Below are 23,972 nucleotides of genomic sequence, written 5' to 3' on the forward strand. Positions count from 1 at the left end.
CCACTTAATGTTCCTTAAAAAAAAAAAGATAGTGGCCATTTAGGTAGGTGGCCAATTTCAACATTTTATTTCATTTTCCTCAATATTATCTCTTGAATAATGTAATTCACATATAAGATAAAATGTCCTTTTTCCAAGAATAAGTGGAGGAAAAATACTAGTTTCTCTTCATGTACAGTAAAGCTATTTGCTGAGACATTTGTAGAGAAATGATACAATACTTTGAGTTGAATTCCATGCAAAAGGATAGTCTGTCAAAGTTTCTCTCACCTTAGGCTATAATCATAATAAATACTGCACAATTGCTATTGTGGAAGAGAATTCTAATATATAAAGAAAAGAAAAGGTCCCTCAGTTACTCCTATCCATGTTTTTATTTAAAGAAAGATCTAAGCCGGGCGTGGTGGTGCATGCCTTTAATCCCAGCACTCGGGAGGCAGAGGTAGGAGGATCACCGAGAGTTCAAGGCCACCCTGAGACTCCATGGCGAATTCCAGGTCAGCCTGAGCCAGAGTGAGACCCTACCTCGAAAAAGAAAAAAAAAAAAAAAAAAAAAGATCTACCTAGTATGATTTTTGAATATTGTTTTTATCTTTTTAAAAAATATTTTTATTTATTTATTTGAGAAAGAGAGAGAGAGAGAATGGGCACACCAGGGCTTCTTGCCACTGCCCAGAAACTCAGATGCATGTGCTGCTTGATGCATTTGGCTTTACATGGGTGCTGGGGAATCAAACCCAAAACAGAAGGCTTTGAAAGCAAGCACCTGTAACTGTTAAGCCCTTCTCTAGCCCTCTTGGTTTTTGTTCATTAGAAGGCATGCACTAGGATTGTGCAGTTTGCAGTAATATTTTTGCATAATCCATAAACCATTTAAACACTGCTCTTACTGAACTAATTACCTCAACATTTCTCTTGTTTTTATTTAATTCATTAATTTTCATTATGCATAAGTGTCTGTTTTGAGTGGGGATGGCTTGCCAGTGCCACCCCAAACTGACACTGGTTTATGCCACATTTTGCATCTAGTTTCCGTGAGTGTCTTGGGAATCTAACCTGGGCTAGCAGACTTGGGAAGCAAGTGCCTTTAGTTGCAGAGCCACCATCCCAGCTCCCAGATTAACATATCTATTATGATTATTAATTTTTAAAAAGTCCTGAGCTGGGAAAATGACTTAGCAGTTAAGGTGTTTGCCTGTGAAGCCTAGGACCCTGGTTCAATTCTCCAGTACCCATGTATGCCAGATGCACAAGGGGCGCATGCCTCTGGAGTTCATTTGCAGTGGCTGGAAGCCCTGGTACACACATTGTCTCTTTCTCTCTGCCTCTTCCTCTGTTTATCTCTCTCAAATAAATAAATAAAATATTTAAAGAATTCTAAAGTTTAGGTGTTTGCTATAAGTAAAAATGAAAACATCTAAGTGTACAATAAACAATATATAACTGATATACTTTAAAATAAATTAAATTTTATTTTTATTTATTTATTTATTTGAGAGAGGGAGGGAGAGGGGAGAATGGGCATGCCAGGGTCCCCAGCCACTGTAAACAAACTCCAGATGCATGTGCCATCATGTATATCTGACTTATATGGGTTTTGAGGAATTAAACCGGGGTCCTTAGGCTTCATAGGCAAGAGCCTTAACTGCCTAGCCATCTTTCCAGACCAGCATTAAGTTCTTAAAGACTATAGTTGTTAAATAATCTTGAACATCTAAAAAACCCATAAAGCTGAACAGCTATTTTCTTATTTTTATAGTAATAATATCTTATTTCTTTAAAAAACAACTTTCATAGACATTATTTCTTAATATCTCAAGCACTGTGTTATGAGACTTAGAATATCTCTTAGCCTCTAATAAGTGTTTGAAGGTTAGATGAAGTATGTTGCTTTCATCCAAACACTATCAACATTTCAATCTAAAGGGTCACAATATATTTGATTAATGCTGTCTCATCTCCCTTGTTAAATAGGCATTGATGCATCTTACCAGGTAATAGTTATAGTTACATAATCATGTTTGTCTCTATTTTCAAGTGTATATCAAAGGCAGAAAGAAACCATTAACCAATGTTATGTCTGGGTGGTTTTATTTCTACAGAGTGCAGATTCTTGGTTTCTCACTTAGTTCTTAAGGTAGAACCAGGCCCATCAATTGTTAGTCATCCAAATGATCTCTTTTGACACGTTTAATTCTTGAGAAAGACCAAGATTTTCGTATTTTTTCCTAGTAGGAAAGTCCCCTCAAAGACAGGCGTCCTTGTCTATTTACATGTCATGTGGTCTGGCTCCCACTACCCTATACCCTACTTCCAGAAACTTCCTACAAATCCTCTGTTCTACTTCTTCCCAGAGAACTCCCCACATCATTCAGACTGCACTCTCTTTCCTAAAAGCAATGTTTCACACATAAAGGACTTCTTTCCTTTTCTCTCATGTAAATATATTGATCATAGACCTACTTTTTAAATATTTTGTTTATTTATTTGAGAGGGGGAGAGAGAGGGAGAATAGATGATCCAGGGCCTCCAGCCACTGTAAATGAACTCCAGATGCATGCACCACCTTGTGCATCTGGCTTATGTGGGTACTGGAGGATTGAACCTGGGGTCCTTAGGCTTTGCAGGCAAATGTCTTAACCACTAAGCCATATTTCCAGTCCAATCATAGATCTACTTTCTTTCAAGGCCCATATCATCATAGGTTAGCCAATCAATTCATTCTCACTAAAGTAGTGATAGTTAGGAATGGTTCAATTTGTTAATAGCTTTTTTCCTTTACAAGAAATAAAGAACAGTGGAGATCTAGACCCTGAATTAGGCAGTGCAGTTGATGGTGAACTTTAAAGTGGTGGGAACTTTCTTGAGTCTGCTTCTCCATGTCTGTTGGCCTCACCCATTGTCTTGACATAGACATTCATAGCCATAAAGACAAAGAATGAGAAGTCACTCCAGGGTAAGCCTGCTCAGCAGTCGTGAATTAACAGCGCTGAATGTCAGAGCCTCCACACACTCCCCACTCTTACTTGCTGACCAGAGCTCATAGCTGATTCCAACACCAGGCACCAAGGAGTTCATTCACCGCAGCCTGCAGACACTTAATATGAAAACGAACCTCCTCCCTCACTCTAACTAACGAGACCCAGGTTAGTGTTGTCTGAACACAGCCACACAAATGGTTACTCTAAGAATAGGACCAAGTTATTTCACACTTCCCAATTTTACTTTCTCTACACACTTTTGGTGCCCTACTCTCTCATTTGACGATCTCCAGATTCACTAAAGAGCACGTGATTTTGGCTGAAAATTGTTACCTGAGCTAGAGTGAGATCTTACCTTGAAGAAACAGCAACAACAACACAGTTGCTATTGTATCCCAGTCATAACTGGAAATATGGAAGCCAGACCAGGAACAGAATTTGCATTTCTTCTACATGTGCATGTGTGTGTGTGCGTGTGCTTGTACACTCACACATACACATGTATGTGCTAATGTGGCACTGTACATGCTTACCTGCAGAGGTCAGAAGAGGTCAGAACTGTAGGTGTCTGCCTCCACTACTCATCCACCTATTTGTCCTTGAGATGGGTCACTTACTGACCCCAGAATTGGCCATTAATGAGCCTCCATGACTCTCTGGTTTCTGCTCCCTGCAGGCCTGGAATTTACAAAAGTGGGCAGCTGTGCTTCGCTGCTTAGGTGGGGACAGGGGAATTAAACTCAGTCTCAGACCCCTCAGGCCTCAAGCTTCTGAGCAGTGAACAGTCTTAACTATTTTTCCTCTGGTTTCTGAGCGTTGGTTGAAAAAAAAATAGTCTCAAGTGTTTAATTGTTGCAGAGATTTCTTGTGATTTTGCACTATTAATTTTCATTTCCACAACTCAAAAATGATTTGAATTATAATGTATTGAGAAAAGAAAGACTTGATTTTAAAGCAAAAACTAACCCTGTCTACAGGTAGTATGAATACAGCGGTTTCAGCAGTACCGAGTCAGGAAGCTGCCACTTTACCTGCACATCCATGCAAACGTATTTGCTTTAGCTGTGGCACTGTGGTTTTCTTTTTATGTTTTAATTTCTTTATTTTATTTATTTATTTATGTTGCTTTTTGGAAGAGAGGATCTCACTCTAGCCCAGACTCACCTGGAATTCACTATGTAGTCTCAGGGTGGCCTTGAACTCATGGTGATCCTCCTACTTCTGCCCCTCCCCACCCCAAGTACTGGGATTAAAGACGTGCACCACCATGCCCGGCTTAACGCGAGCCTTGGCTAGCCTCAAACTGCTGATCCTCCTCCTCTTCAGCAATTTCCTACTGACATGCACCACCACCAACAACTGGATTTTCTTTAACAGGGTACAAATCAAATGAATTTGATGGTGAGCATTTGAAATTAGGTTAAATCAAGGCTACATGTCTAGTTAATTATTGCAACTAGATTTTTATAATGTGCTGCAAATAGACACACCAACAATGAAACAAAATGGTTTTTACTTCCCTGGAGATGGTTCTGGGTCTTGTAAACCCAATCTGTTTCTTTCCTGTGCTTTACAAAACCCACAGAACAGAGCTCCCTCCACTTTTCCACTTTCAGTAGTTTGTGAGAGTCCAGAACAGAAGCGTTCAGAAAATGGTCAGAAGAGATAAAAGAGCAAGTAAATAAAAGTCTCATCTTATGTCTTCAACGTTTTACAACTTAGGCTGGCTAGCTACTAACACATTACGAACCGTAACAACAAAACCAGGTCTCAAAGGAGTGAAAGGAAAACGCAGGCAATCCACTACGGCTGAGAAAATGCCAGGACGTTAAACTGGAAAGCATGCTGGGGGCACCTAATCCAAGAGTTCTATCCTGGCAGTGTGACTTCTGCCAAGTGTGAGCACAGTGACATTTACAAAATAGTAATATTTATTTATTTGCAAGCAGAGAAACAGGGAGTGGAAGAAAGAGAGAATAGGGGCACCAGGGCTGCCAGCTGCTGTAAATGATACATGTGCCACTTTGTGCATCTGGCTTTATAAAGGAACTGGGGAATTGAACTCCAGTCATTAGGCTTTGCAGGCAAGCACCTTAAATACTGAGCTAGTCTCTCCAGCTCCCCCAGTGACCGTTGATGAATCCATTGCTGTGTGTTCCCCTGTAGCAAGCTAGTCCCCGTCTTCTGGCCATCTCTAGGCTGTGCCCAGTTCATATTCCTGCAGCCCCATTTCTGCTCTGAGAGTGTCTGTCTGACTAAATTGAAACCCTCATGCAAGCTTAGTAAACTTACATTTACCAAGTTCACAGTCAGGGCACTGTGGGCCTTTAACAAACCTGCCTCACTTCTTCATTGCTTAAACTTTTCTGAAAGTGAATAGTGGTTTTCAGACTTTTGCATTTATTTGTAGATTTGTACAGTGTAACTTGGTCTCCAAAAATTATAGAAAGCCAACATGGGGCTCCTTCAAATCACTGATTTAGTTTAGATATTCATGCATGGCATCTGAATCTGTAAGATAATCTTGGTCCAGTGTTTGATATGCACCATTTAAGCTATATTCAACCAGAAATCCATATTGGCTTTTCTCAAATGTCATCCCAGAGGTCTTCAGGAAGCTATGTTCCAGAACCTGAACCCCAATCTAGAAACTAAACACAAAGGTCTTCAGGTGACCACATTCTAGAACCTATCCAAAGGTCCTTGGGAGGCCACATTCCAGAGCCAAGAGCAGCTTGTGGGAGGAAAGGGTGTATTTTGGTTTATAGGCTCAAGGGGAAGCTCCATGATGGCAGAGGAAAATGTGGCAGGAGCAGAGACAGGACATCACCCCTGGACAGCATTAGGTGGACAACAGCAGCAGGAGAGTATGCCAAACACTGGCTAAAGGAAGCGCTGGTTATAATGATCACCCATAAGCCGCCCTCAACAACACACCCCTCCAGAAGGCTCCAATTCCCAAATTGCCATCAACTAGGGACTAAGCATTCAGAACACATGAGTTTATGGGGGATGCCTGAATGAAACCACTACAATGAGTAATTCATTAACAAGTGCATGAATGGATGGATAAATAGGATTGGGACTCAACTTCTCACCTCCCACAATGGTGTATCATTGACAACATGGACTTCAGTTTGCATGAATTGAAGTATTGGAAATCAAGTCAATTCCTTCCATTATGAGCTCAGTGCAGTGGAGGAGGAAGTATTCTGCAAGGAGATAAATGATGATTCCATATGATGTCATTATTTTGTGCTTGACTGCCAACATTTTCTTAACCTTCGTATATAGTGTTCTTATATAACTACTCTGAGAAGAAGATATGTTCACCTGATGTGGTGGCTCATGCCTTTAATCCCAGCCCTCAGGAGGCAGAGGTAGGAGGGTCGCACAAGTTCGAGGCCACCCTGAAGACTACATAGTCATTTCCAGTTCAGCTTAGACCACAGTGAAGCCCTACCTTGAAAAACTAAACTAAAATAAAATATGTTCATTTCACAAGTGAGAGAATTGAGTTGGATAAGATTAATAAATAAGTTTCCTTGGGTCACTCTGATAATGAGTGGTACAGCTTGAGTTTGACCCCCGGTTCATTTGTATGGAACAGCTGTCACATGCAGCCCAGTCCTGGCCAATGAGTTCTTGATGGAGGTCATTCCAATTTTTGCACTTCAAGCTCATGCCATGACGGCTTCACTTCCCACCTTTATTTCTTCCTTCCTAAGAAATTTTTGCCCGTAATAGACCATACAAAAGAATGTCCATTATCTTTATAGACCCTATGTTTAAAAGCACAAACAAAATTTTAAAAATACGATTGGAAAGAAAATCACATACTTAACAACTTTTCTTGTAAAACCTATGGATTAAAATGCAAGGGAAATTTCTACAAAAAAGGTAATAACTTGTATCCTCTTACTGTATGTACATATACAAACACACAACAAGTCCAGTTTACTTATATCAAAATCTTTTTTGTTTTGTTTTATTTTGTTTTTACTGTTATGACAGAAAACCTAAGACTGCTAATTTATAAAAAATAGAAATTTATTCTGTAACAATAAGGGCCCCTTTGCTCTTCAGATGGTGAAATGAGAACGGGAAGAAGAACAAAGCTACTGTGAAGTCTCTTCTGTAAGAAACCGAGTTTAATTGGCTGCTGGGCATCCTGTGGTCCAGTCAAGTTGACACAAGAAACTAAGCATCTAATAGTTTAGTCCTTAGGTTAATTCTAACCCTATGGACATATCAAATTTAGCTGTATATATTTATTTATATATATTTATTATAATGATGTTACTTTAAGTAATTATAAATAATTTTAGCATATGAAACATAATCACATTTTGGACATCTTTTACAAGATGAATAAGCTCTGGAATTCTCAGAGAGAATCCTTCAAGATCCTATGATTGCTGTTTGAGAAAGTTTGATGTGATAGAATTGTGGTAGACCCCAAATATTTGCAGCTGTAAAAATCTCCATGGCCAATTGTCTGAATAGAAAATGTTATCATCAACTTTAGGTTATAAGGAAAATGGTCACCAAAAATAATGTTTTGGGGCTAAGCAGTTAAGCACTTGCCTGTGAAGCCTGAGGACCCTGGTTTGAGGCTCATTTCCCAGGACCCACCTTAGCCAGATGCACAAGGGGGCGCACGCGTCTGGAGTTCGTTTGCAGTGGCTGGAGGCCCTGTCATGTCCATTCTCTCTCTCTCTCTCTCTCTCATTCTCTCTCTCTCTCTCTCTCCCTCTCTCTCTCTCTCTCTGCCTCTGTCTCTCTCTGTCTCACACAAATAAATAAGAATAAACAACAATATTTTTTTAAATAAGGTTTTCCTGGCTGGAGAGATGGCTTAGCAGTTAAAGTGATTGCCTGCAAAGCCCAAGGACCAAGGTTTGATTCCTCAGTATATACATAAGCCAGATGCACAAGATGGCACATGCATCTGGAGTTATTTTTCAGTGGCTAGAGGCCCTGGCATTCCCATTCTCTCTCTCTCTCTCTCTCTCTCTCTCTCTCTCTCTCTCTCTCTCTCTCTTGCGTTCTCTCAAATAAATATTAAAAAATTAAAAAATAAAAACTCTTAAAAGAGTTGGGCCTGGTGGCATATACTTTTAACATCACCACTTAGGAGGCAGAGGTAGGAGGATTGCCATGAGTTTGAAGCCAGCCTGGGACTACAGAGTAAGTTCCAAGTCAGCCTGGCCTAGACTGAGACTATAATTTGGAAAACAAACCAAAAGCATTAGGATGATCCTCTAAGGCTATGTGAAGCGATGAATGTGTGAGCTGGGTGAAGTAAATCCAGTGTCCCAAGTGCCATCAACCAACTCAGTATGGCAGCGCAGAAGAACATAAGGAAGCAGCTTGAGTTCAGTCTTGGACTGGCTAGATGAAGGTCTATCATCTCTTGCCTTTGTCAATCCAAAGCCCTTGGCTGGCATCTAGACCATCAGTTCTCCAGCTTTCAGAACTTGAAAGTACACAGTCAGAATGCAGACAGCACACACTAGGACTTAGCCATCTCTGTACTTATATGATTATGGAAGCCAGTGCTGACTTAATAGAAAACATCTCAATCGAATAAAGACATTATATCATCATTGCTGGATTTTTCTTATGAGGGTAAACTGTATATTCTCAGGCTCTTGCATTCTCAGTAGAAAAATAGCATTTTTAAATTTATGTATTTATTTATTAGCAGAGACAGAGGGCATAGGGGAAAAAGAACGGGCATTCCAGGGCCTCCAGCTACTGCAAATGAACTCTGGATGCATGCGCCACTTTGTGCATCTAGTTTTAGGTGGGTACTAGGGGATCAAACCCAGGCCATTAGGCTTTGGAAAAAAGTGCCTTTAACTTCTCAGCCATCTCTTCATCCCCTTGGGTGTTTTTGATTAAGCCTCCTATTAGTCCTGAGGTGGTGCAGTATTTGAGAGGTGGAGCCTCAGGTTTTTATTTATTTATTTTATTTTCATTTATTCATTTGCAAAGACAGAGAGAGAGAGAGAGAGAGAGAGAGAGAGAGAGAGAGAGAAGGTAACAAGAGCAAATAGGCATGCCAGAGCCTCTTGCCACTGCAAACAAATTCCAGCACATTTGTCATTTTGTGCACCTCGCTTTATATAGGGTACCAGGGAATCAAACCCAGGTTGTCAGGCTTTGCAAGAAAGTGCCTTCAATCACTGAGCAATCTCTCAGCCCCATCATTATTTGCTGCTGCTGCTGCTGTTTCTCCTCCTCCTCCTTCTTTTTCTCTTAGAGGGAGAGAGGGGAGAGATAAAGAATTGGCACACCTGGGCCCCCACCACTGCAATCGAACTCCAGATGGTTGTGCCACCTAGTGGGCATGTGCAACCTTGCACTTGCCATGCCTTTGCGTGTGTGGCTAATGTAGGATCTGGAGAATGGAATCTGGGTCCTTAGGCTTCATAGGCAAGCGCCTTTACTGCTAAGCCATCTCTCCAGCCCCATCATTTCTTTTTAATGTTGAACCATGTCACTGCTTTTAGGGTTTTCTTATCTCTTTTGAGGTAGGGTCTCACTCTAGCCCAGGCTGACCTGGAATTCACTATGTAGTCTCTGGGTGGCCTCCAATTCACAGCGATCCTCCTACCTCTGCCTCCCAAGTGCTGGGATTAAAGGTGTGCACCACCAAGCCCAGCCCACGGTGACACACATCTTTAATCCCAGCACTTGGGAGGCAGAAGTAGGAGGTGAGACCTACATAGTGAATTCCAGGTCAGCCACCCAGACACTACATAGTGAATTCCAGGTCAGCCTGGGCTAGAGTGAGACCCTATCTGGAAAAAAAAAAAAAATCAAGAAGTGTGTCACCAGATCCAGGCTGCTTTTACGTTTGTGAGCCCCTAGTACTGGTCTGTGTAAAGACACTGGCAAGCAGCCATCAACCTTCATTACATGTTGACCATGTGAGCGCTCAGTAGTGCCAGCAGCAGTGGGTGGATTCTCTGGGGGAAACCAGCTTTGAGTTAATTCACTCCCATTCAGAGACTCTTTTTATTTCCAACAAAATGCTTGCAGGCAGCATATCTTGTGGCAAGAATAAGACTCCTGCTTCCTAGATGGTGGAATTTATCTCCCATAACAATTCTTTCTTTTCTAGTGCAGTTGATTGGAACAGTCTTTCTTTCTTGTCTGACTAGAAAAAGACCAACAACTTCAGGCTCATTTTTATGTTCATTTCATGTTGAAGTTATTATGTAGAATGCAATGGAAATGCACAGAAAATGAGAAACAAGGAAACAATGCTGAGAAGTATACATTCCAATGAGAAATGTCTGCCAAACTCAGGGGGTTGTAAAATATTGAATGAAACATTTACAGTTAGCAGAATAGAAGAAATAGCTGTGCTAGGGAAAAAAAAAAAAAAAGGTCCACACATCAAAACACTACCTGTGGAAGGATAACATTCATCTTTCCCCAAAGCAGTGTAATGACAGGCAACCAAAAAGTAGACTCAGTGCTGGGCCATCAACCGTCACACTCGGGAGGCAGGGTAGAAGGATTACCGTGAGTTCAAGGCCACCCTGAAGACTATATAGTGAATTCCAAGTCAGCCTGGGCTACAGCTAGACCCTACCTCAAAAAAGCCCACCATCCTCATAAAAACGTAGACTCCAGTGAACACAACATACAGCAGCCTTTCTTCCCCAAATAGCTTTGACAGCTGAAGCCCACCACAGAGTGACGATAACTGAGGGGCACAGATGTCTTTTTTCCTGAGAACTGGACATATTTTAAAGGAAGGAAGTGAAAATGGCTATAGCTCTCCCATCTTCCCCAAGGATGGAAAATTTATTTATTTATTTATTTATTTATTTATTTATTTATCTGCAAGCAGAGAGAGAGAGGGAGAGAGAAAGAGAGAATGGGCATGCTAGGGCATCTAGCTACTGCAAATAAACTCCTGATGTACATGCCACTTTGTGCATCTGGCTTTACATGTGTACTGGGGAAACAAATCAAGATTGTTAGACTTTACAGGGAAGCACCTTAACCACTGAACAATCTCTCCATCTTCAGAAAATTTATTTTATATATAATGCAATTATGACATAATTGTTAAATATTATAAGCAAGATAATTTCATATTATGCATATTATATGATTGACGAATAAATGCCTCTTGCTGGTAGCTCTTATCCAACTAACATCAAAAGGGATTTGAGTAAGAAAATAAAAGCAAAGCCATCCATTTCCATATTAATTATATGAACTGTAGCAACAGGAATATAGTCCTCTTGGCATGACCCACTTTCAGCTTGTGGTTCCTGCCTCTGAATAGGGGAAGGTCTGGCTTGGAATTTCTATGTGAGTGATATGAATACTGTTTCCCTTACCTTTTCTAAAAGACATTTTTTAAATATTTTATTTTCATTTATTTATGAAAGAAAGATTGATAAAGAGAAAATGGTTACACCAGGGCCTCCAGCCAATGCAAATGAACTTGAGACACATATGCCACCTTGTACATCTGGCTTATGTCCCTTGCTCTTTTTTTAAAAAAAGTTATTATTTATTTATTTTTGGGATGGGGGGAGAGAAAGGGTATGCTAGGGCCTCCAGCCACTGCAAACTCATGATGCATGCACCACTTCGTGCATCTGGTTTTATGTGGGTAATTGAACCCAGGTTTTTAAGTTTTGCAGGCAAGTGTCTTAGCCACTAAGTCATTTCTCTAGCTCTCCCTCACTCTTATCTTTGATTGTGATAAGATTCTTGTTGCACCACCATTGTTAGGTAGCTATCATATAGCATCAGTGTACACATCAGCATGTCTCGAAGTGTGGGCACTGTGATTAGGAGACAGAACTGTGTTTTAGTTTTGTGTCACACTTACATGATTCATAATATTGTGTTGGTCTTTTATTATTTTTAAAGGTCACTGATCAAATTGCAGTTGTTGTTTTTTTAAATTAGTTATGTACACAGTGTGTATACAGCCATGCTGGTACCATCGTTATCCTCTCCTCCCTGCCCTCCCCCTCCCACAGCAACCCTCTTCATTGGGGCATATGGGTCATGCATTATGGGGTTAGCTATTAGTTATGGGGAAGAGGCAATGTCTCTGTTCATAATAACCCAACATGCACCTCTAACATTCTTTCCACCCCCTCTTCCACAAATTTCCCTGAGCCATTGGGATTGTTTTAGGTCTGCTTCAGTGATGAGGTCTTCGGAGCCTCTGTGTCTCTGGATATCTGGTTTGGTAGGAGCTGAATATTCTCTTTGTCTATCTCCTTCACATTTGTGCAGGTTCATCAAGGAAGCAGCATTCTTGCTCATTTCCCCAATTACTCTTAGTTTCAGCTGGGCCCCTGGTGAGGTGCGATAGGCTGGCACTCTCCTTAGAATCTGCATCCATCTGAAAAAGAGAAGCCAAGCCTCCAATGGAGAGTGATGTTAGCACCAGATAACCTTCATCAGGCCCTTAGAGGGTGTTGGTCTTTTAAATCATCCAAACACAAATGAGATCCTTAAATTACTGGAGAGAATTTTAGGGCATATCTTGAAACACTGAGAGTTACATCAAGAACCTAGCTTGCCAAAAATAACCAAGTGGCCCATACCATCCAAAAGGCACCCCAGGATATTATGGGGGATGTGAATATCCAGTAGAATAGACATTGTAAATATGAAATTTATTTCTTGTACCAATACTTCACCCCTCTAAACTGACCACTAAGCAAAGCTAAGAAAGCACTGGTGAGTGTTTGATGACTTAGATGGGACCAGTTTATCTAGAAAAACACCTTTTCTTATAGTGCTACAGATAGAACCCAGGTTCTTCAACAAGTTAGGCAAGCACTTCACCACTGAGCTACATACCCATCTCTACCCACAGAACTATTTTTTTCCTTATTTGTTTTGTTTTTAATTGAATTAAGTAGAAACTTTGTATGGACACATCATATGTTAGTCCCATCATTTTCCTCCTTCCTGCCCTCACTCCACTCAGTGCTCTCCTCAGTGGGATTTCTGGTGTTCACCATGAGGTTGTGGTTTTTGACTTGTGAGAGCAGCAGACAATCACGGGGTGGGGAGGCAATGCCCCTGGATGTTCCCTCCCACCTTCTGGCTCTTACAATCTTTCCACCCCCTCTTCTGCAAAATTCCCTGAGCCATGGTGGGTGTGCTTTAAGTCTACATTCATTGAAAACAGTTTTTAAAGTGGCCTCAGTTCGAGAAATATACCCCATGGCCCTGTTACAAGAAACCGAGTCACACAGACATGGCACCAGAGATGGTTTATCACAAAAGTACGTACCAATTATTTGAACAAATGTGAACATGACTTTGTTAATCTTCTAGCTAGCATAGAAGTTGAAAATGAATTAAAACCAAAACCTGGGCTGGAGAGATTGCTTAGTGGCTAAGGCACTTCTCTGCAAAACCTAAGGATTCAGGTTCGATTCTCCAGACCCCATGTTAGCCAGGTACACATGGTCGCGCCTGCACCTGGAATTCATCTGCACTGCAGTGGCTCTGGTGTGCCCTCCTCCACCTGACACATAAATTTAAAAAAATAGATTATATATTTTAAAAACAACTTTCTCAGCTTACCGCCCCTTTGGGCTGTTCTTGTTTGTTTTTGATTGTCACAATGTACTTTCCTCATCACTGGCAGGAAAGAAGATACAAACTTTCCAGGGGATGTCTCAGCATCTAATGTTCCCTTGGGTCTGAGAGTGAATCTTATATGAGAAAACTATAAACTGACACTCTGCACCCTGGGAAGGGGGGCCTTGGGTTATGAGACCATGAAACACGGCTGCTGATAGCTCACACTGCAGGAATTCTGATTCCAGGTCTTTATTTTAAAAATTGACAATAATAATCTGAGAGATGGCTTAGCAGTTAAGGTGCTTGTCTGTGAGACCTAACCCAGGTTCATTTCCCCAGAACGCACATAAGCCAGATGCACAAGGTGGTGTAAGCATCTGGAGTTTGCAGTGGCTAGAGGTCCTGGCATGCCCATTCTCTATCTCTCGTTCACTTGCTCACTCTCTCTCTAAAAATACTTAAAATACTTTTATTTACTTATTTGAGAGAGAGAGAGAGAATGAGCATTCCAGGGTCTCCTGCTACTATAAATGATCTCCAAACACATGTACTACTTTGTGCATCTGGCCTTACAAGGGTACTGGGAAATTGAACCTAGGCCATCAGGCTTTGTAAGCAAGTGCCCTTAACCACTGAGCCATTTCTCCAGCCTATGACTATCTGAGCTTCACCGCCCTCATTCTTTCTCTCAGGATTCTTTCTCTTCTAAGAGGGAATAAGAATAATTGTCTCTAATTCACATGTCCACAGGGGAATGGAACCACGAAACATGAGTGTAACCCCGTGGTGGTGGTATCTGGCAAGCAGTAAGCGGTCAATCAGCGCTGACTAACGATGCTCATGTGGCCCCATCCCAACTGCAGCATGTGTGGAGGAGCACAGCCCAGGCATTCTGAGTTCCAAGGGGAAAGCAATTCATTCACAGCTGGACTGCTTTCCCTCAGACACTGCTTTGGAAAGTTTTATTCTGTCATGACATAGCTTCCTGTGCGATAACAGAAAAGTATCAGGATTCTAAGCCCCACAAAACTTGATTTCCAAGTTTGAAATCAAGCCCAAAGATTCCACGAACTGATTCTGTTACTTGGAACAAATCATTTCACCTGTGTCTGCACTCGCTCATTTGTAAATTAAAGCTCTAGTCACAGGGTGGGAGTGGGGCAGTTAAAACATGATCTTGAATTTATTTAGTTTTCCAAGAAATGTACAAAGCTTCAAAATACTGTATTTATTTATTTGCAAGGACAGAGAGAGAGAGAAAGAGAGAGAGAGAATGGACATGACTCCAGCCACTTCAAACAAACTCCAGATGCAGGCACCACTTTGTGCATCTGGCTTTATATGGGCACTTGGGAATTGAACCCATGGCATCAGACTTTGCATGCAAGTGCCTTTAACCACTGAGCCATTTTTCCAGCCCAAGCATGCAATTTTTAATGAGTGTTTTCAATTTGGGGACCACACTTTACATGAGTGAAAAGACTGCTTACTTTTTGGTGGGGGTCAGAGAATTCTCTTTCCCTGGTTTGTAGCTGAATTGGAATTTTGTAAAACCTACATGTTCTTCTTGTTCTGTTATCCACTGTCAATGGGAAGGAAGTGTGCCAGTTTACCATCTTAGCATATCATAAACAGAACCCACAGTGAAATGCTGCAGGGTGGAGTAATAATGTGCTATTTTCTGTATAGAACTTGTATTTGGAGCTGGAGAGATAGCTCAGTGGTTGTGGCACTTGCCTGCAGAGCCTACAGACCCAGGTATGATTCTTCTGTACCCACATAAAGCCATATGCACAAAGTGGTGCAAGCATCTGGAGTTCCTTTGCAGAGGCTAAAGGCCCTGGAATGCCCATACTCTCGCTCTTTCTCTCTCTGTGCATGTGTTTATTATCTCTTTCTCTGTTTGCAAATAAATAAATATTAAAAAGAAACTTGTATTTGTAGCTGAAGAGATGACTCAGTGGCTCAGTTAAAGGTGCTTACTTGCAAAGCCTGATGGCCACAGTTGGATTCCCCAGAACCCACAAAAAGCCAGACGCACAAAGTCAAACATGCATCTGGAGTTAGTTTGCAGCGGCAGGAGGACTCTCTGGAGTGTCTGCACAATCTCACTCTCTCTCTCTCTCTCTGCCTCTCTCCCTCCCTCCCACTCTCTCTCCTTCTCTATTTTTATATTTCTCAAATAAATGAGTGAAATATTTAAAAAAATAAAACTTGTATTTGCTGATTACTAGTAGTGTGACAGTAAACATGAAATTTCCCCCCTCTGAGAACACCCAGAACCCAGACTGGCATTGAAATCTGGCCAGTGAATTCATATTATTTTGCTTTGTTTTTCTATAGCATCTTCCACACTCATGGAAGGTTATTTACACATATCCACTTTAGTCTATCTATGCTTACTCGTATCTTTTTGTGTATTTTGTTCTTATATACTTTCCTATAAGGTAAACATTTTCATTCATTTCTTCATGGTAAAATTTGATAGTGGTATAAAAAATGCTAGGTGATTGATTTTTATATTTAAAAAACCTAGTCCAAATAAAACATCTTTATTTATGAGCATTAGGATGCAACACAATCTTATTCTTCCCAAGATTCTATTAACTTCAAGTGAATGTTACTCAAAAACCATATCATTGAAAGCTCTTTGGGTATATGATTTATTACAATCCCATGTATCTCACTGTGAACACAAGCATTTTCATTCAATAAAATGTTTCCTGACTTCATATTTGCCATTTAACTTTGAAATCTCTAGTATGTCCCAAAAGCCTTATTTCTTAAAAAAATTAAAAATATATATGGCTGGAGAGATGGATCAGTGGTTAAAGTACTTGCCTTTAGAGCCTAAGGACCCAGGTTGAATTTCCCTGTACCCCATGTGAAGCCAGATTTGGTTCATGCATTATTTGCAGTGGATAGAGGCCCTGGTGTGCCCAGTCTCTCTCTCTCTCTCTCTCTCTCTCTCTCTGGCTCACACTCTCTGTCTCCATCTCTCTCTCTCATAAATAGATAAATAAAATATTTAAATATATAGACATAAATTAACTTGGCATTTATTAGTAGAAATTTCTAATATAGGACACTGGTGTTCTCTATGTTCTGATCTAACATTCTGAGGACTCTAACCAGGTTTGGATCTGGGAATTTAGTAGCTCTGACACCCTACCTGTGTGAGCTAGTACCCCTGGCCTGCCAGACGCCTCACTTGGGACATGCCCACTTCCACCTGTATTTCCCCTGGGCTTGCCCAGTGCAGAGTCTCACCTAAGTTGGCATACATCCTCTGTGGACACCTGACACATAGTTCCACTTCCATTCCATCACGCTGATCACTGAAGGTAACTTGTCAGTCTTCTGAAGCACTTGTCACTATTCACACCTTCCTTATAAGTTCTAGTCTCTCTGGACACCCTGTTAACCCCACTTTCAGTTCTTGCACCGAGACTTTCAGACAAGGTGGAGAGCACCACGGAGAGTAGTCGACTACGAGCCTTGTGACCCCCACAAGGTCCTGTGACTCAGGCTTCACGTACGCCAGGAATCCTTTTATTTAAATCATGAGATAGAGGGGCAAGAGAGAGAGGAAGAGAGAAAGAGAAAGAGAATGAGCATAGTAGGGCCTCTATTCACTGCAAACCAGTTGCAGATGTATGCTCCACTTTGTGTATCTAGCTTTATACGGGTACTGGGGAATAAAACCTGGGTGGTCAGGCTTTGCAGGCAAGTGCCTTAGCCACTGAGCTGTCTCTCACCCCATCAAGTATTCTTGATACTATTCACTCCTGGTTCGCCTCATACCACATGGCTATTCAAATTTTCAGCCCTTCTTCAAGCTACCTACTTAGGGTATGTGCATATGCACATACTATAGATCTATCCGCGCACATGCACACTCCATGGTGTCAAAAGCCTGAATCACACTGTGTCATGCTGGCCACTTTATTAACATACTCATCATGTACTTCAGAATGGCCAGTACTTGTTATACATTGAAAAATGGCCTTGAACCCCTATCCTCCTGCTCCCCCCTTCCAAAGGCTGGGAATACAGGTGTGCACCGCCATACTCAGTTTATGCAGTGTGGGGGAATTAAACCTAGGACTTCATGTGTACTATGCAAGCAATCTACCAACTATGCTACATCCCCAGTCCATAAGCTTGTTTTCAGTGACAAAGTGGGAAAGAAGTATGTCACTGGGGGTGGATCTCAGAATCCAGCCCTGGGGAGGGTTGGGGAGCAGATTTTGAATCGAGCACTGAAATATGTAGGAGCAGTTAGAGCTCTGGCTGGTCATGCTGGCTGATGCTCATGTTTGCTGGTTGTTTGATGGCATTTCTCTGCTTGGGTTTGTGGAAGGGACCCAGCTCCTTCCTCCATTGATGGTGTTCCATTACAATTTGTAAGCCTGAAATAAATCCCTTCCTCCCATTAGCTGTTTCTGGTTGGATGTTTGTCCTGGCAATGAGGAGCTGACTGCAACAATTACTATTCTCCCTCTGTGGCAGGATGAATGTCTATCCCCCACACACTGAGGTGTTTTGTTAAAATTGAGTTTGTAGCTTCAGCCCTGAGGAGGCCAACCCTGCCACAGGAAGTGGGCCACTGGGGGTGGACCTGAATTCCAGCCTAAAGGTACACAGAGAAATTTTTGAGCTCTGGCTGTGCTTGCTTATGGTGTCTCAATACTTGGGTTTATAAATGGGAAAACACTTCTGCCATTGCGAAACTTTCCCTGGATCTGTAAGCTTGAAATAAAACCCTTCTTCCCTTAAGCTGTGTCTGGATTGGATGTTCATCCCAGCAATGTGAAGTTGACTAAAACACCCTCTGTCTTCCTCCTTTTACACATGGAAGAGCTGCTTCTTAAGCTGACCTTTTTCCTTATATAATTCATTTTATCCCCTGAGACTCGAGGTCACTATTTATCCCAGGCTGGCCTCCAACTCTCAATCCTTTTGCTCCAGCCTTCCCAACTGCATGGATTATGGGAGTGAGCCATTGGAATTTGTTTGGATTTCTGAGACAGGGTCTCATGTATTCCAGGACAGTCTTGAACTCACAATGTAAATGAGGATGGCCTTGAACTTTTAGTTCTCTTGTCTCTACCTGCAGAAGGCTGGGAGTACAAAGGAATACCACCATGCTCGATTATATGTGGTGCCAAGGATTGAACCTGGAGCTTCATACATGATAGGCAAACACTTCCCAGTCACTCTGCATGATTCTGATTATCCTATCTTCATTCTCAGTCATAGAAATTACTATCAATAAAGTTCTGACACTTCTAAGTTTGTCTTGATATCTTTTTCCTAGAGGACTCATATCTCCATATAATTTCATTGAGTAATATTAATGACATATGAGGATGAAAAGATGTGTCATATTTCTTTATGAAAACTGTTGGGCAAATGAAGCACAAAATAACTACCCATGTTATCATTCAAATATAAAGATATGCATTCTCAAATATTCATGAATTCAACTATGAAGATTTCTGAAAAAAGTACTTAAAAATGACACAAGACAAGCAGAAGGTAATGACCCAGGCATGGTGGTGCATGCCTTTAATCTCAGCACCAGGGAAGCAGAAATAGGAGGACTGCTGTGAGTTTGAGGCCACCCTGAGACTACATATTAAATTCCAGGTCAGCCTGGGCTAGAGCAAGACCCTACCTCAACAAACAAAAAAAAATTAATGTGATAACCAGTGAAAATGAAAAATCTAATGCAATACTGATGCTTAAATACCTTAGGATCTAAGGGTGTTTCTTTTGTTTGTTTTTGAAGCAGGTTCTCATTCTAGTCCAGGATGACCAGAAAGCTACTCTGTAGCCCAGACTGACCTTGAAATTCATAAGGATCTTCCTACCTCAGCTCCCAAGTGATGGGATTACAGGCCTGAACCACCTGCCTGGATGATTCTGAAGTATTCTAAGGCTCAGAACACTACTTATTCCAAGTGTCAATGAAACAGATATAACAGACATTTCCAAGAACAAAAGAAAAATTTCAAGGAATTCAACGCAACAAACCTTTCATTTTAAGAATATCAGAAAACAGCCTAGAGAGGTTGCTCGGTGGTTAAAGGCACTTGCTTACAAAGCCTGCTGGCCTGGTTCAAATTCCCCAGCAGCCACCTAAATTCAGATGCCCAAAGCGGTACATTTGTCTTGAGTTCATTTGCAACGGTGGAAGGCCCTGACACACCCATGTTTTTTCTTTCTGTCACAAATAAATAATTTTTCTTTGAAAGAAAAGTATATCAATAGAAGCCAAGTATGTAGTAGCTGAAACCTGTAATGCCAATACTCGAAGGGCACAGGTAAGAGGGTTGCCCTCAGTTTGAGACTAGCCTGTATTAGATAGCAAGAAAGTGTCTCAAAAACTAAAAGGAAAAAAAAATACTTTCAATTAAATCCAACTACAGTCAATTCATTTATTAAAATTCAAAAGTATTAAGTTGATATTTGTTTAAAAATCAAGATACTAATTTCTCTAGGTGGGGAGCTGGTAATGTTCTGATTCATACACTGAGTATGGTTAGGCCTGAAAAACTGAAAATGTACAAACATCTGGAAACTATAGTTATAGAACATAATTTAATTGTTAGTAAGTCTTAAAAAATAAAATAATAAGACATGTAACAAGTGTAATAAAACTGGAATAAGGACAAAAATAGGTAGGAGGATATAGTAAAGTTCACTTCCAAATTCTTCTCGTTGTTGTTTTGTTCTGTATTTTCAGGCAGGGTCTCTCTCTAGCCCAGGCTGACCTGGAACTGACTCTGCAGACCAGACTGGCCTCAAACTCACAGTGATCCTCCTACCTCAACCTCCAGAGTACAGGAATTAAAGGTGTGTGCTACCATGCATGGCAGGGTCTCACTCTAGTCCAGGCTGACCTGGAATTCACTCTGTATTCTCAGGATGGCCTTAAACTCACGGAGATCCTCCTTCCTCTCCCTCCTGAATGTTAGGATTAAAGGTCCACCACCACGCCGGGCTTCAAGTTCTTCATAGCTTTCAAATGTTTGTGCTCATAAATGCATCGTTCATGAATATTCTCTGTAGGGAAAAATGTTCAGCAATAGATTTCTTTAGCTTTCATTAAAATCAAGTAAAACCAATTTAGCATATTTTATTCATATTGCTTGTATTGAATTATTTCCATATTTCTACATAGTTTATGATAGTATTTCTTTTAGCTTGTATTTATACATAATGAAATATCAAGTTTGTTAATTTACATGGACAAAAGTAAAAAAAAAAAAAACAACTATCTTTACTGATAGTTTTCAATGTTGGGTGGGTTACTCCTCCAAGCAATTATGGTTCATTTCCTTGAACATTTTGTTGTTTTTTTTTTTAAGATAGGGTCTTGCTCTAGCCCAGGCTAACCTGTAATTCACTATGTAATCTCAGGCTGGCCTCAAACTCATGGTAATCCTCCTACCTCTGCCTCCTGTGTACTGGTATTAAAGTCATGTGCCACCATGTCTGGCCTAATCATGTTTCATTTCTATAATCAATCCATTAGTCTTACAACTAAGTGTATGAGGGCTGGAGAGATGGATTAATGGTTAAGGCACTTGCCTCCGAAGCCTAAGGGCCCTGGTTTGATTTCTTAGTACCTAGGTGAGCCGCATGCACCAGGTGTAACATGCATCCGAAGCTTGTTTACAGTGGCTAGAGGCTCTGGTGCACCCATTCTCTCTGGCTTATCTGCCTCTTTCTGTCTCTCCAATAAATAAATGAATAACGGGCCCCGCTGTCCCGCGTTTCCCGGAGCGCAGGCCCCGGGGGGGGGGGGGGGGAGGAAGCAGGGCCGGTGGGCGCCCCGTGACGCACGGCGGGGTCCCACCCACCCACCCACCGACCCACCGACCGAGGCTGGAGCCGATCCGGGGTGGGGAAGCCAGCTCCAGCCCGAAGCAAAGTTCGCAGCCAGGCGGGGCGTGGCGGGGACCCGGCCGGAGCCGGAGGAGGGGGCGGCCGCCGGGCCTCCCGCCTGTGCGCGCGCGTCCCCCGGCACTACGCTCTCGGGTTCCCCGGTGGCCAGAGCCCGCCAACGCCGTCCCCCAGCCCCCCGCCGCCCGCCCCGGCCCAGCCGCCGCCTCCATTCCCCCAGTTCCATGTCAAGTCCGGCCTGCAGATAAGAACGCCACCACCGACGACTACAAGGTCACCAGCCAGGTGCTGGGCCTGGGCATCAATGGCAAGGTTCTGCGGATCTTCGACAAGAGGACCCAGCAAAAATTCGCGCTCAAGATGCTCCAGGACTGCCCTGGGGCACGCAGGGAGGTGGAGCTTCACTGGAGGGCCTCCCAATGCCCACACATCATGCACATCGTGGATATCTACCAGAACCTGTATGCAGGGAGGAAATGCTTGCTGATTGTCATGGAGTGTCTCCATGGTGGAGAACTCTTTGGCCGAATTCAGGACCGAGGAGACCAGGCGTTCACAGAAAGAGAAGCATCAGAAATCATGAAGAGCATTGGCTAGGCCATCCAGTATTTGCATTCTATCAACATTGCTCATCGGTATGTCAAGCCTGAGAACCTCTTACACACTTCCAAAATGCCCAATGCCATTTTGAAGCTCACTGATTTTGGCTTTGCAAAGGAAACCACCAGCCACAACTCTTTGACCACTCCGTGTTATACACCGTACTATGTGGCTCCAGAATTGCTGGGCCCTGAGAAGTGTGACAAGTCCTGTGACATGTGGTCCTTGGGTGTCATCATGTACATCCTGCTGTGCGGGTATCCCCCATTCTATTCCAACCATGGTCTTGCCATATCTCCGGGCATGAAGACTCGCATCCAAATGGGCCAGTATGAATTTCCTAACCCAGAATGGTCAGAAGTTTCAGAGGAAGTGAAGATGCTTATCCGGAACCTGCTGAAAACAGAGTCCACTCAGAGAATGACCATCCCAGAGTTCATGAACCACCCTTGGATCATGCAATCCACAAAGGTCCCCCAAAGTCCACTTCACACAAGTCATGTCCTGAAGGAGAACAAGGAGCGGTGGGAAGATGTCAAGGAGGAGATGACCAGTGCCTTGACCACAATGCGTGTGGACTATGAGCAGATCAAAATAAAGAAGATTGAAGATGCGTCCAACCCTCTGCTTTTGAAGAGGAGCAAGAAAGCTCGGGCTCTGGAGGCTGCAGGCCTTGCTCACTGAGCCGCCCCACCTCCTACCCCCTGGAGGATAAGCAATAACTCTCTACATGAATATGTTTTTTAAGCAAAGAGACACAGACTGCCCCTTCTGTCTCTTGCCCACTTCGGCTGTATGGTGCCCAGAAATGCGTCCTTGGCTGACTTCTGCCTTTGTCGCTGGGAGGTGGGAGGCAAAGAGGAGGGGCAAGGTGCTCTAGAAACTGTATTCCTTTTGCAACTTTATCTGTAATTGACTTAGAATTTTTATGAAAAAAAAAAGTGAATAAATAAAATATTTTTAAAAGCCTAAGTAGATGAATTAGACACAGTGTAGCAGCCTGCCAATCTTAGATAGATTTTCTACCTCTCTGGAGGTGTATGGACAGAGCCGTCAGCCCTGAGCTTCACTTCTCCCAGGTCTGCTATCCTTGTCACATGACTTCCTTTCCTTTCTGGTTCAGGGCTGAGGAAGCTAGAACCTTCCTGCCTCTAGTCATGGGCTCAGTTATACCGCACACTTTGGACTTTGGACAAAAGAATGTTACCACGTGTGACACTGGTTGACACATGATAACAACTGTCCATTCCAAGTAGCGGTGACCAGAGCAGCCACTTTCCAGCTGACTCTAGACAAGTGTCCCCCCACACCCCCGGACTGTCTATCTGTGTGTGTGTGTGTGTGTGTGTGTGTTGTGTTTACAGTTGTTAGAGACTGTACACTCTGGGTAAGCAAACTACTATCTAACTACACCTACAGCCTAATGTTTCTGTTTTATACAATTCATATTTGGAGATGAGAGTTGTTGGTATCATCATGCAGCTTTACTGTAGCAATAGAGTGTTCATTTCTGTGTGTTTATCTGTGTGCTGGTGCAGGTACACATGAATATGGATTCTAGAGGACATGCCTGGGTGTCACTCCTTAAGCATGATTCACATTTTTTTTGAATTTTTTTGTTTATTTTTATTTATTTGAAAGCGACGGACAGAGAGAGAGAAAGAGGCAGATAGAGAGAGAGAGAGAATGGGTATTCCAGAGAAACGTAAGGATCCAAGCTGTCCAATTCTTGGAATTCAATGCTATTTTTCAATAGCAACTGAACCTGCCAGATAAAAGGTGAATGTAACTGTCAATTACCCTCAGTTTATGACAAGAAATGACCTTCCCACTCCATAGGATCACAAATCCATGAATTCGCTCTACTTTTCAAAGAGAATTGTT

General features: G+C 42.1%; 1 protein-coding gene and 1 pseudogene across 2 annotated transcripts in view; both read left to right on the top strand.

Annotated features, from left to right (window-relative positions):
• The window catches only part of LOC123455353, a 51,683-nt pseudogene extending 28,911 nt beyond the window's left edge, over window positions 1-22,772 (top strand).
• Window positions 1-23,972, top strand: part of Znf385d (zinc finger protein 385D) — a 1,102,298-nt gene that overhangs the window by 305,695 nt on the left and 772,631 nt on the right. The window lies entirely within an intron of this gene.

The sequence above is a fragment of the Jaculus jaculus genome, chromosome 16 (genome assembly GCF_020740685.1).
Source record: "Jaculus jaculus isolate mJacJac1 chromosome 16, mJacJac1.mat.Y.cur, whole genome shotgun sequence".
Classification (NCBI taxonomy): Eukaryota; Metazoa; Chordata; class Mammalia; order Rodentia; family Dipodidae; genus Jaculus; species Jaculus jaculus.